The sequence below is a fragment of the Zosterops lateralis genome (assembly GCF_965231275.1).
Source record: "Zosterops lateralis genome assembly, chromosome: Z".
Taxonomy (NCBI): domain Eukaryota; kingdom Metazoa; phylum Chordata; class Aves; order Passeriformes; family Zosteropidae; genus Zosterops; species Zosterops lateralis.
In genome coordinates this window covers 49,671,656-49,684,797 of record NC_139800.1, presented here as the reverse complement: position 1 = coordinate 49,684,797, position 13,142 = coordinate 49,671,656, and positions in this window count along the sequence as shown.

The following is a 13,142-nucleotide window of genomic DNA, read 5'->3' as shown; positions in this document are numbered from 1 at the left end:
ATCAACAATTAATAGATGTTCACTGCTTATGCAAATTTTCTTCCAAAAGGAAGAAATGGGATATAAAATACTTTCCTATCACAATATCATGCCCAAAAAGACTTGTTAAATAAGTGTCTTCTAATGTCAATAGGGAGAGGTAGAGCCTCCTTTAAAGCCAAAGCTGAACAATAGCATTTCAACACTGAGTTGTATGCTGCATTGTTGTATAGACAATTATAAACCTTTTATCATCACAGTTGGATATTATATTATACTCTATGCATACAGCTGTTAATAATTACAACATCTAGGCTTTTCTAACAATTATTTGTTGAAAACACCCTTTACTCTACCTGTGCAGAGGAACAGATTTTAAATAAAAATTTAAGTTATAAGCAAATTCTTAGGAAGGCAAAGATAATAATCTACCCATGGACAAAAAAACCCCCCCAAAAACCAAAAAACAAAACAAAACAAACAACAACAAAAAAAACCCAAAACCAAACAAAAAACCCCCAAACAAACAAAAACAAACTAAAAAAACCAACAAAACAAAACAAAAAACAAAACAAAACAAAACAAAAAAAACCCTAAACAAAACACAAAACAAAACAAAAAACAAAAAAACCTAAACAAACCAAACCAAAACAAAAAAAAACAAACAAAAAAATACCAATAGCTGACAGAACAATTATTTTGGATCATAAAAGAGACATGTTTTTTCAATAACAATCATGAACATTGTAGGGAAACAGCTTTTCCTCCTATCAAACTGTTGTGATAGATGGTTTTGGGAACAGACAATTACCGCACATATATATAATGTTATATTTTAACTGGGGACTTAAATATTACCCATTCTAATAACTGTGATAACAAGTAATTACCAATCTACTCTAGCTCATATTTTATTGTTTTACTCCATTTCAAAGTGTTTTCAGGATTTTTGTTAAGTTTTACTCCATTTCAAAGAGTTTTTATAATTTAAATACTATTTCTGTGGTTTATTTTCCTCATTTTCATAGAATGATAGAATGGTTTCATTTGGAAGGGACCTTAAAAATTATCTGTTTCCAAGCCTCTTGCCATGGGCAGGGACACCTTCTACTAGACCAGGTCACTCACAGCTCTGTTCAACCTGGCTCTGAACACTTCCAGGTATGGGGCACCCACAGCTTCTCTAGGAAACCTGTTCCACAGCCTCATCAACCTCACAGTAAAGAATTTAGAATATAATCTAACCCTAGCCTACCTTCTTCATCTTAAAGCCATTCCATGGTGTTCTATCCCTACATGACTTTGTCAAAAGCCCCTCTATACCTCTCTTGTATACTCTTTAAGTATGGGAAGGTACCCTAAGGTACCAGTGGAGCGTTCTCCACTGCAGGCTGAACAGCCACAAATTTCTCAACCTATCTGCATAGGAGAGGGTCTCCAACCATTTGTTTATCACAAGTAACTTATATATAATTTGCTTAAATCTTCTAGAAAACAAGCAGAATGGCCCATAGCAGTAGATTAATTTGCAGAAATAGACGACTTTTTCACAGAAAATAATAAATTTTATTTATTTCGTTTACTTACCTTTTCCCCCTTTAGTTAGAAAAAATCATTATATAAAATAAACATGTGAAACAAAGTTTTGAGAGGGATTTGCCAGGAATTTTATAAATAATTAATTAATTTTAATAAATTTAAATTATTTTTTTAATATTTTAATAATGCCTTTTTGTATAATTTTACCTCATTTGTTGTCAAGAAGTAACAAATTTCAAAATCTTTACAGAAGGATGCTGTTGCGGTGTGCATTTTGGATTTTGTGAAATATCTGTAATTTTTGTTATTAATTTTCTGTAAAGTTTCATTCCTAACCCCACACCCTGCAGGTCTCTTGATCACTGTCATTAACTCACATAATAGGCCGGCCTTCCCCATTGTATCTTCTTAATAGTCCTGGCCTAGGCCATTGTAGACCTGTTGTATCTTATCTTGGACACTCCTGGGTATTTGATGGCTCTAGTGGCCAGGTGGCTCAGCCAAGGCCTCACGTATTTCCAGACCCCTTTTATCCCTATTTGGCAAAGTCAAGCCCCCCTGTACCTAAATCCCTCCCCCATCATTTCCATCTGTAATGCCCATGTTGATAAGGGCAAGCCAGAACTCTCACAGCCACTCACACTTTGACCACCTGGGCCTTCGCCCTGAATAAACACCTTCCTAAGTAACACCAAGTGTGAGCCTCTCCTTCTTCCAAGCAAGGTCATGTCTCTGTCTGAAACCTAGACCCAAAAGATTAACTCGTTTGTATGGTATCTGAAGAGTGAGCCAGCCAGGAGACAAGCTCAGAAGGACCATAGGATGCATATTGATATAGTGACTTTTTTAAAAAAAAAAATCAATGTACAGTAGCCCTAGAAAATGCATGGCAGAAAAAAATACGAGAAGTAATGATATTTTTAGGAATTTTGCAAATATTGCTTAATTTGTGGTAGATACGTGTTTTAAGAGTTAGTGAGTTAAATAAAAGCAAAAAATATCTAATTATATTTTATCTTAACTTTCGGATTTTAAGCCCATAGGCATTAGACTGCAAATAGGGCTAATATTTAACAGAGGATAATATCAGTGTTGTTTCATTATTTCCACTTCAAAATGATTTCAGAAACTTTTGATTTTTCACAGTTTGTTAGAGATCCCACTACAAGGCAAAGATGATCTTTAAAAATGATCTGTAAAGTATGGTCAGTAAAAAGGCCTCCAGTACTGAGTGATAATCAGAACAATTAGTATCACATTTATGTTGAGAAGTTTCTCATCTGAAGTTTTTATGCCACATTATATTGTGGAATTAGTGTTTATTGTTATGCTTTTGTATGTACTATATTACAGCTTTTTATTATAACTGCAGTCAAAACAAACACAGTGCTGATGGGGGTACCCAGCTGCTGGAGCACAAATCCAGATATTTGGGGGAGAAGTCAGAGAAGCATCCTGCTGGATTATTTGCACTCTAATTAGATCTTGTGCTTCTGCATGATGTGGAGGTTCTTAACTACTAAAGCTTTTTCACTTCTGTAGCTGTAAAGAGTTTGGTGAGCAAATGCCATTGTAGGTTTCTATCTTAATAAATCAGATTGTGGCAAACACTGGGACAGTCAAATCAAAGCATTTTTCTCATGCACATCCTTTGGCTAGAAGCAGAACCATCAACATTAGTGCCTCTCTCCTAAAGCAGGTTTAGATCTTGTCCTTGAGGTCTCCTCTGTTTGAGTTAAGGCGTCCATCATACTGAGCAATTTCTGTTTGTAAAATAAGTAGTTAAAACATGCTTCATCCTAGGGTGTTAACTGCTTCACTCTCCACTTTGCCCCACAAAAACAAGGACAGCTGTTTGAAACTGACAAGAATTATCACATGATCTCAACAAGTGCATGTCTGATTGTTCACCAGTACTTTTCCCAGGGTATTAGGAGAAAATCTGCATGTATTGGCAGGGGCCCAAACACTCACATGAAGACAGCACTTCAACCAGTACTGCTTCTGGTTCAAGACAACATGAAAATATTGTTCCATTTGCTATTGCAGCTTCAGAAGCATTTAAAACAGAGGACTTTATAAAGATTCCTTTTTCTTTTTGTAGCAATTTAAGAAATGAAACCATGAGTTATAGAAGAGCTTTGGTTGTTGCACTGTTTATAGTAAAAACAGTTTACTTACTGCCTTATTAAAATTTTCTGACTGAACTTACAAATAGCAGTGGTTGTCATAAAGACATTTGCATTTTTCAGCAAGCATGCATTGTGAGGATTAGAGTAGAAAACTGGCTTTTTGGTCAATTATATTCTATCCTTTGAATGAACTAGTTAGCACTGGAGTCAGGAACTTGTGATAATGATCTTCTAAAAAAAAAAAAGTTAGAAAAATAAAAGTTAGGCATTCTGATATTTTAAAATGTCCAAAAGGAAAAAATAACACTCATGATCTTAGTAAGAGATCTTACTACCCAAAAATGTATAATCACAAATTATTTAATTCTTGTTAGACATTGCTGTTGGTGTCAGTGAAATTATTTCTATAAACACAGTAGTTGAAAAATTGATTGATATTTAAAAAAATATAACTATAATTATTTAATATTTTTTTTTCTTTAAGAGACGTGTAGATGATTGGGTTGAAACATCAAGCCTTGGAACCCATTGATTAAGATCTGCTTTTGAACTAGCTGACTAAGACCTTAAAAATGACACAAAAATCCTTCTTTCTTCCTCATATAATTTTCATCTAATACTTCTTTTTAATCCATCTCATTGTAGTTAGAAGCTCATATTCAGAGTTCTTAGATCACCACATCAGAATCCTGTGTTTACTAGCAATGCAAGCAGCCTGGCATCACCTGTTGCAATTATGTTGATAAATCTTTGATTTTTTTGTGGTAGGATAAATCTTTCTCTGCTCCTCCCACAAATTAAATAAAAATAAGCATACAGAAATAAATAACTACAAGGCTTGCCTTGCTTTTTGCTGAAATCTAATGTACTAATATATTTGCAAGCAGTTCATACCTTTGGTGGTAGGCATGGTGTCAGTTCCCACAGCTACAAGCAAAACAGAGATTAGCACCTCCATTTTTGATATGCAGTATACATATATAAAAGTTCCATCAATGTGGAATAATTACCAAGCCCATAAAGCATTTTAATAACTCAAAAATTTTACTGTAGCATACAGCAAAGAAGCATGAACAACTGTGTAATGAACAGACCCTCTAAAACCTCAAGGTTCTCTTAGAATACTAGTAAACTACTGGAAGTGTCTTTAGAGTCAGCTGTCTAAGAACGATGTGGATTTTCATGATGATCTTTCAGTCTTTGCAGTTTTACAAAGCATTTTTTGTATTAAAGTTAGTTTTCACAAAATATTTTTATGCTGACAAGCCATTAAAATGTGACAATTACATAATATCACAGTTTGAAATATTGCCTTTACTTCTGATTCACTCCTGTAAATTAACGGTATGACAAATTGCACCACCATGACCTGACACAAAGTACATAGGAGTCTCTGGGGTGCATTTCCATTATTCATCAAGGTTTCGCACCTGCTTCTTAGATTCACTGTAAATGACAGTAAAGGTATGTTGATTAATACTTATAATGCTTGATCTTGATAATAAATTTTAAAAAATTTTTTTTTTTTTTAAGAAAATCAGAATCGTATTAATTTTTGTTGACATATTAATGCTCTCTCTAGGTTTCATCACCATTTTATTTTGAAAAGTAGAATAAAAAGCAGGGAAAACATTTGGAAGGATAAGGCTTAAGAAGTTCTCAACTTTTTTAGTAAAAGAATAGACCTGATTTTGGCCATTGGCAGAAAAGTAGTGCCATAAATATTCAAAATCTGCAGAAGTGAAAATGCTACTTGCAAACACTAAAACTCAAAGGTTATATTGCCTCCAATGAAATTTCTAATTTTATTAAATGGCACATGAAGTCCCATACTTCTTGAAGTGTATAGATGCTAGGTGTACTTTACCCTCAAATATTTAGCACACTAGGATAACAAAGTTTGTGCAAAATTTATTTTTGGTGGTCATAGGTAGCATAAATGCCAAACTGGACACTTACCTCAAAATGGGGGCACTAATGTTTATAATTAAGTCCTGTTTTACAAAGCCCAAGAAAAACTGGATTTCAGGCCACACATTTGTTTGCATATCTGAATCTCTTTGTCAGCTTTTGTCACTCTATAATATTTTTGTCTATGATTGCTACTAAGTTTTGAAAAGATATTTCATCTCCAAAACCAGTGATGTAATTAAAGGCAACAACTATTTAATCTATCCCTTTATGGTAAATTAAATCTTATATTCTCCATCATATTTTATAAGTAAAAAAATGGGCTGAGGGAAATCCATAACCTGTCCTGATTTTCTACAGAGCTTCCATTTAGGCTTTGAATATGAAAATTAATTTTATTAATTTCTATTTAAAAATTAATTGCAAATGTCAGAGTTTGAAGCTGTCCAGACACAAAGTACTTGAAGATACAGAAGTACTTGCATTGTCCAAACCAACTAAAGTGGCATATAAAGACCTCTGTTGACAAAATCTGCGTAAAAGAGCTCTGTTCCTGGCATAATCAAATCAGATGTCTCCCTTTCCTTAAACATGGGATTGAACAAATCAGAAATGCAAGAAAATTAGCAAAACATATGGATATTTTTTTGTTAGACAAATTAAGACAATAAGAAGAAAAAAGGAGAAGAATGTCTCAGACAAAAATATTTAGAAAGTATAAATCCATAGGAAATATAAATACACCAAAAAACCCCCCATTGTTTGTAAAGCTAAGATTTGTCAAAAAAGGCCAGTATGGAAAATTATTTGTTTGAAATATTTCTAATATTTAAAAACCTTACCCATTGTGTCCAACAAACATTTCAATAAAAATATATTATTTAATGTTAAATTATTGTTTTAAACAGCCTTATGTTATTATGCTTTTAAACCTGATCCAGCTTCTTGCTAAAGAAAGGAGTTATGAAGCAGGCATTCCCATTCTTCCTCCATCTCCTCCTGCCTCTTTCAGAAGAAGCTAATCAGTTCATTCACTTCCATTTAAATTTTCCATTAATAAAAAAAATTTTTTTTAGTTAATCCTACCCAAGAAGCTATGGTGGAGCTGTCTGTTGGCTAAACCTCCTTGTAATTCTGATGGGTTTTTTCTTTCATTGGTAATTAAACACTGAGACAAAGTGGAGGAAGCAGCACAGCTTTCAAAAGGGTTAATTCCTAGCTAGAAGAAGATCCCAGCATATGCTAATGGTCGTTGTTAGGAAGAGCAGAACTAGAAATAAAGTTTTCTTCACACTGCCTGCCTGATTCAAATCCTTCTTCCACATTTTCCAGCTCCCCAGGCACATTATCCTTTCCCTTACTGCAATAATTATGGTGCCTCTAAATGTTCTGCTAAAAATGAAGAATTTGTCAAAATTACATTTACTATTACAAGTAAATTTTGGTACCCATCCAAAATATTTTTTTTTCCTGCAGTCTAAAAAAATATCTATGGCTTGTAGAAACCTACTTCACCTAACTTTGAATTAACTGGTTCTGCCTCTGATAACAACACTGCAGTCTGTGATTAAATAATTTGCAAAATAAATCTGAGATCTTGTAGTGGTGTAATTTGTGATAAAGTCCATTCTATGGTATCTCTGCTGCTATCACCACCATTGGTAGTTACTGTGCATTACTGAGTACATCTGTAAGAACTGTGAGTCTTTAGACTACTGAAAAGACAAGCTCTCCGTCAGTATCTGTGCAGAGAAAGCAGCCAGATGGGCAGAATTGCTCAGAAAAAACAAACATCCATAAAGCATCCCCCTACTCATAGTGTTTTTAGCAAGTATTCATCACACTATTTTCATTAAATGTTGTGTCATCACAAGGTTTAAGTTAGCTAGAACTTCACTGATAAGCTGTGTTGATTCTTTGTGTAACACCTCACATTTCATAACTAAACTGGCTTTTTTTAAGCTAATAATATATATATGTGGACACATTGACAAAGGTTGAAATAAACATGAAGTAGTGAAAGGAAATTTCACAGGCTGAGGTACAATGTTGAATGATCATGGGATTCAGCTTTCTGATCTGAATATCTGCAGAGACAGGTATTGTTCCCCAGGTAGTTTGGGGCTGCAGTCCCAAGTGGCTAAACACACACACAGAAAGAATTCAAGCTGAAAAGTTAGATGGTTCTTATTCCTTAGAACCAGAAGATTTGGAGAAAGGGGGTAAGGAAACACCTCAGAAATTATCATCAGTCACTTCATCACTTGCAAACTTTACCTAAGGGAATATGAAATGCACCTGAAAATCAGTGATGAACAGAGAGGATTGGTGAATAAGATTTAGCCTTTCTTTCAGGAATATTCTGCAAGAAGGTATAGGGTGCAGTGGTGTTTCCCCAGTTCCAATTTCTTCTATCCCTCTCATAACATTATTGTTGACACAAATAACCTGTACAGAACTTCATCTAGTATAAGGCATAGGTTAGGGTGACATACACTAACTGAAGAAACAAAAGCTCTGGTGAAGAAATTGAGTTTGTTTTTCAGGTCGCGCACTCTGACCTGAGCTTCCCTTTCAACTTGGACTGATTTGTTAGTCTTCAGAGCCCAACACCTTCTTCCATTTGCATGGATGTGTTTTTTTGAAACATGATAACTACACAGTTGTCAGTCTGCTTTATGAACTCAGCCACAGTAGTATCTCCATCAAGGGCCTCTTGTGGCTTAAAATATTTCCCCCTCCCAATTGTATTTTTAATTTCTACACCACAAGAGTTGAAGACCTCTCTTCTCCCAGCATTAACTCATTAGCCTCAATTTTGGATTGTCCTCAAATGTTTATAACTTATTTTCCTTTCTCCCCAGTATTTCTTGAAGCCTTCTGGTGCAGTTAAAGCTTTGCCATCTGCCATCTTCCTGACATTGCAGTAGCAACGGCTGCTCTGAGGGATGTTTTCTGAACCGTGATGAAAAGTGTGTCTGTGTTCCAATTTCTCGCTGTGCTGCTCTAATATACTGCATTTTTTTCTTCTGATCTGATCTATTACTGCCTGTCTTCATTCACTAAATGTGGTGTCTTTCAGGTGAGACACACTTTAAGTGTACTCATATCATTGTACCTTCTCCATTAATTCCACCCACCTTCATTTTCCCCCAGCAGCAATTAATTACTCACTTCATTTTTACCTTCTGTTTCCCCTCTCCATGGTTTATTTCTAATGTTTCTTACAATGTGTAGAATCAACTATCTTACTCTAGACCATTGTTTATTAGCATCTTGTAGTAAGGAAGTTGCATTTGTACCTTTTTCTGAATGTTAACATTGCTTTAGAGTTGTGGAAAAAGGAGGTCTATGATTCAGTAGCTGTGAAGACTTATTAAATATCTCTACATCAATATAGAAGGAGCTTCTGCTCTATACCGACTTTTAGTACAAAATTCAGAGAAATATGGTGGGAATGGGTGACAATTTTATATAATGTTATATAAAATATCAAAATCATTGTGTCTTCCTTGGTAGTCAAAGCCTGTGATTTTTTACATCTCGTGAAGGAGAGATGAAGTTACATTTTTACTCATCTTCCTGCTGTACTCTGAGCTTCATTGCCTAATGAGTTGAACTTTTTAAGTATTACGGTTAAGGACAAGTCAGACTGGACAGCAGCCTCAGATTAAGACCTTCAAATAATCTGCCCAGAGTAACATTAATTTCTACACCAATTTGCTGAAATAAGGAAGTCTTTGGGAATCCAAGTTGGCTGATGTAATTCTATTCTTTGCATTCTTACATGTGCTTGTGTTAATGTTAGCCTGTCAGTCCATTGCAACCTAAGATGTTGTCTGCACTCCAGGCTTTCACTGTGACTGGGAAATCCTAAATCCAATTTATGAAACCATCACTCACTTGCATGTGAATGTGAGAAAGATGATCTGCGTGTAGACTTATTCTCTCACCTGTAGAAAAAAAATCAAGAATTCTCCTGCTGCACAGCACAGTTCAGTGAATATTTTAAGTTTCCAGAAACTCATCTGCATGATTTTGAGAGGAATAATATTACACTGGGGTAAGCACATTAACTTACAGTATGTACCATACTGTAGGATGGAGGGCAATGCAGGCTTTAACCTTTCACTGATGTATTCCTACAAGTGTTAGTAACAATGCAATAAACACACATGTGTGGCAGAGTTTCTACTGGGGGCCAGGATGGCATGCTCATATCTGCAGCTTAAGAACTTCATTGTTTACCACACCCAGTGACATTCTTACTGTGGAAAGTATTTCTGCAATGGTCAAAGGCTAGAGGAAATGTACTTTCAAACTTCAGTTTTGGCTCTGTGGTTTGTTTAGTTTGTTTATGATTGACATGAGAAAGGCTAAAAGCCAAAGCACTATTTTTGTCCCTTTCTCTTATTTAGGAAATTATTTGTTCTGTCAGATTCCAACTAGTCATGTTTACGGTGTATTATTTTAATTTTTCTTTAAATATAATGCAATTGTATTATGGGACTAACCTTAATGACTGGACAATGTCTGAAATCTGAGAATACACTGTAGAAGACAGTCAGTTACTTTGTTGGTTTTCCTGGGTTGTAAGAAGAATGACAAATTTTGTTATACCTCCGTGGTGTACAGTGGGAAAGGTTCTATTGTCATTCAGCAGGGGCTTTAAAACAGGGAAAGATTTAATCAGAAAATCCCCCCTCTTTCCCTTAAAGCAATGGGTAGAATAAGACATATATTTGAGTCACACTACTTATAAATTATATGAAGATTTTCCCAAGAAAAAAAAAGAAACCTATCTTTTGATCAACAGTGTTTACCTGAGCTACAACTATCTAAAATGTTGTCTATATCATGTTATTTTTTAGATATTTGAGAAATTTTATTACTGTCATCCTATCGAGGATCATATATTTTTGAAAGCTGTGTTCCTTGACCTTTGCAAATATTACCTCCTCAGCACTGTTTGCAAGCAGGGACAGATAATGTCCTAAAACTCTCCTAAACTCATCATTGACTACAGCAAAAGCTGCAAGTGTGTCAGGAGCAAGCCTAAGAGATTTTATATGTACACAGAAGACTCTTACACTGTTTACAGAGGCTTCTGGTAAACTGAAACTGAAATTGGGACGGTGTTCTTTTCCTAAATATAATGTAGTTATCTTCAGCTGACAATGACTACTGTGGTTAAAAATTGTTTTACAGAATATGACCACTTAAGCTAGACACAGTATCTAGCTGAAGAACATAAAATTGCCTTTGGGCCTATATGCCATGACAAGCCAAATGTGACAGCACAAGCTTGAGATTTTAAAATCATCCAAGTTAGATTTGGTGCTACACCTTTCTTGAAAATAGTTTCAGCAGACCCAAGCCTCAAAAAATGAACTCTTCATTATTGCACTTTCTCTTTAAGCAGAAAACAATTTTGGCTGTCCATTGCTACTGCTTTTAGTCTACAGACATCTTGAAGTGGATATTTTGGGAAGTTGCTTAGTTTTACCATAATTGCAGGTTTGGGTCTGGAACACCAAAGAAGCCTTCAGTACAGAAATGTCAGAAGCAGGTGACTAGTTTCACCTCATGGCTGCATTGTCCATAACCCCAGATCTTGTACATTATACTCCTCCAGTTATACTTGTGTTTGTCCTTGAGGCATTGTACTAGTAATAAATTGCCACCTACCATAAATAAGGTGAATAATTTAAGGAATAATTAATCTCCAATAATATTTTGGTGTGTGTTTTTTTTTTTTGGTTTTTTGTTGTTTTTTTTTTTTTTTTTTTTTTTTCTGAGAATGAGGAGTATGTTTTTGCTTATTTTATTTTACACCTAATCATGAGATCACAAGTTTATTTATGTTTTTAATAATATGATAATCCTAGATGTAAAATTATTAGACAAAATGCTATTGTTATCATGAGCCTTTAAGACTTTGCTTGTGATAATGTCCAAAACATCTTATGTTTAAAATAAATGTGCCTAAATTTGAACTGCAAATGAATTTTCTGAGGGTGGAGTTTTTCTCTAGTTATTAAAAGTGCTGGTAAATTTTTCTTACATTCCTGCTCTTGTGCTTGAAATTTCAAATGGTCCTGAGGCAACCATGATTTTGACACTGTATTTTCAAGAACATATAGTACTAGTAGTAGTATTGATAATATAATCAACATGGGAAAAATTATTTTAAGTCAAGTGTAGACAATAATTTATACTGCATATAAAATAATAAATTAAATTGAGTTATACAAATTTTGCATAATGGCTTTGCTTATTACATAAGCTAGATTCTTAAATGAGATCATATTTTATCATGATCAAGTAGTGATAGTGATGCCCTGACAATTAAGAACAAATATCTAAAATATTAAAATATTTTTCTTGTTGTCGCATTAAACTTATGAAAGGTTCACTAGAACTATGAAACACAAGAGTATTTAGTTTACTGTTCATAGAGAAAATCTGATTTAAATAGATATTGTTGAGGAATAAAGTGCCAGTTACCTTAACTAGAAGATGAGGATAGTGTTGAAATTTAAACCAGAACAGAGTAGTCTTATGCTGTTTTCAGCAGGTAAAATCTTGGATTTTCTTTCTTTCTTCCTCAGGAAGAGTCTCTGTTGTCTCATAACATGATTGACTGTTCTTCACTGGACAATGCTTTTTTTCCCTTTTCCACCTCAAATCACTCATTGAAAAGGCAACAACTTCGAGATTTCTAGCCCTCATTCAAGCTCTGACTAAATTATTCTCATTTGAAATAGTGCTTCCCTAAAGGCAGAACAGTTGAGTACAAGCACTTTCTTGTTCTTAAAGCTGAGGTAATGCACTATAGCACTGGAAATTAAGAAATATCCTTTTTTCCATTTTTATACTGGAAATTATTAAAATTTCCAAATCAAACGTTCTGGGGGAACAAAACTGTTGATTCAAAATACTACTACTACTTCTACTACTATTAATGATGATGATGAAGAAGAATTTTAGTATTAGCAGTAATAATAGTAATAATTATACTGGCTCAAACAGTAGTTGTGTTTTACAAATGTTCTAAAATTATATATGCTTTATTTTTTGTATAATGATTATTATCTTTTGACAATCTTTTTAATTTTTGACATCAGTTTCAGTGAACTTACCCCTTCCATTCTTCTGACTCAACCAAAATTTCTTAAAACTAGAACAGACTTTGACATGGAAGATTAATCTTCCGGTATTCATAATTAAAATTAAAATCTAGAGAATTTATTATAGTAGAAAAATTCTACATAGAGTAATGGATCACATGGAAGTCACCTCAGAACCAGGAAGTTCCATCACACAATTGTCAGGGGTCAGAAGAAAGGGCAAGAGAAATTTACTATAGTGTTGGCTTTCTTCTTGCTACTCTCTGTAGGCACCTGCTCTTGAACATTGTTGGAGACAAATATGCTGAGCTAATAACCAAGAGTCTAACCAAGGCAACTGGTCTAGTGTTCCTTAAAACTTTCACCACTCTTTTTCAAATCAACCCACATCTTGGCATTTTTATGAGTTGCTGTTATTTCCCAAGAGTTAGTTCAGGTATCATGTCCTTTC